This window comes from Vitis vinifera, chromosome 18 (genome assembly GCF_030704535.1).
Source record: "Vitis vinifera cultivar Pinot Noir 40024 chromosome 18, ASM3070453v1".
Taxonomy (NCBI): Eukaryota; Viridiplantae; Streptophyta; class Magnoliopsida; order Vitales; family Vitaceae; genus Vitis; species Vitis vinifera.
The window spans coordinates 27,693,381-27,695,000 of record NC_081822.1 but is presented as its reverse complement, the minus strand read 5'-3'; the positions used below and the strand labels follow the sequence as shown (position 1 = coordinate 27,695,000).

The window sequence follows — 1,620 nt, the reverse complement described above, 5'->3', positions numbered from 1 at the left end:
TTATCATCACAAGCATCCTCCAGTGATGGCATCTGGTCATCATCTTCCTCACTTTCAGTTTCCACCTCTCCATCAACACGTGCGATCATGGTTCTCTTATTTGGGCATTTTGAAGTTATATGACCTACTCCCAAACAACGAAAACACTTAATATCATGATTACGAGTTTGGGATTCATTTTTACCTTTGTTGACATTGGGAGCTTCATCTCTCCTTTTTGGTGGTTCGGTTTTGGACTTAAAAACAACCCCTTCATCTTTCCTCCCATTTGGCTTCCATGAAGCAGAGAAGCTAGGATTTTGAAATGACCGAGTTCCTTTCCTTTTAAGCTGTTGTTCCACCTTTATTGCCATGTGCACCATGTCCTCCAACTCCACATAGTGTTGTAACTCCACCACGTTGGGAATGTCCCGATTCAACCCATTCAAAAACCTTGCCATAGTAGCTTCTCTATCCTCCTCTACATTAGCCCGAATTATGGCAATCTCCATCTCCTTGTGATAGTCATCCACGCTCCTATAGCCTTGAGTAAGACTATAATTTCTGATACAAGTCCCTATAGTAGTGACTAGGGATAAACCGCCTCCTCATGGTGGCTTTCATTTCCTCCCATGTCTCAATAGACCTATCATAGTTTCTTCTTCTGTTCATCACAGGTTGATCCCACCATATAATAGCATAGTCAGTAAACTCAATCGCAACTAGTTTTACCTTTTTCTCCTCGGAGTAGTTATGGCACTCAAAGATGAACTCCACCTTCTTCTTCCACTCCAAGTACACTTCTGGATCATTTTTCCCTTGGAATGATGGTATCTTCATTTTGATGTTTCCTAGGTTTCTATAAGTCCCATCTTGCCATCTTGGAGCTCTTCGGAAACCTCTACCACGCCTTTCTCCCCTTGGCGCAAACCTGTCCTCATGGTTCAATGAAGCTTGATCCTCTCATCTTCAAACCCATCCTCATGGTAGTCATTAGAATCATCAACGTGCGCACGCTTTCCTTGCCTTCTAGCATTAGGGGCTCTTTGGGTACGCTCCTCACGCAAAGAAGTGATAACAGTGTCTTGCCTATCCATCTGATCCTAAATATCATTAAACACCACATTCATGCATTCAAATTGTTGTTGCATAACCTGCAACATGAGGGATGACTCCTCCCCTCCTTCCTTATTTGATGTTTCGCCCTTGGAAGACATATTTTTGAAACTACAAAAAAATGTTAGAAATGATTCCTCACAACACTCCCTCACGTGTTTGCACTCACACTCGTGTTTCACTCTTAAATTGGCCTTTTCCAGATATTAGTCTCACACTCTCTTGCCTTTTTCCACTCGTAGTTTCCCCTTTTCAGTTCTACTTAAACTAATAAACTTGATCAAGAAATTCAACTTGTAGTATTTAAACTAATGCCAATGGCAAGAAAATATGACAGAAACATTAAATCAAAGGAAGATGACAAAAGAAAATAATATTTTGATTTGAGAGAATTGAAACTACACAATTATTTTTTATTTTTTTATTTTTGTTGTTTTCTATTTCATTTTTAAAGTTTTTTTTTTTTTTTTTTGGAGCTTGGTACACGATTTTAACCTAGTGCACATCAAAAAAATAAGAACAAGG

At 39.3% G+C, this 1,620-nt stretch overlaps 1 pseudogene; it reads right to left on the bottom strand.

Annotated features, from left to right (window-relative positions):
• Positions 1–1,196, bottom strand: part of LOC132253150 (uncharacterized) — a 6,873-nt pseudogene extending 5,677 nt beyond the window's left edge.
• Between the last annotated feature and the right edge of the window lie 424 nt (positions 1,197–1,620).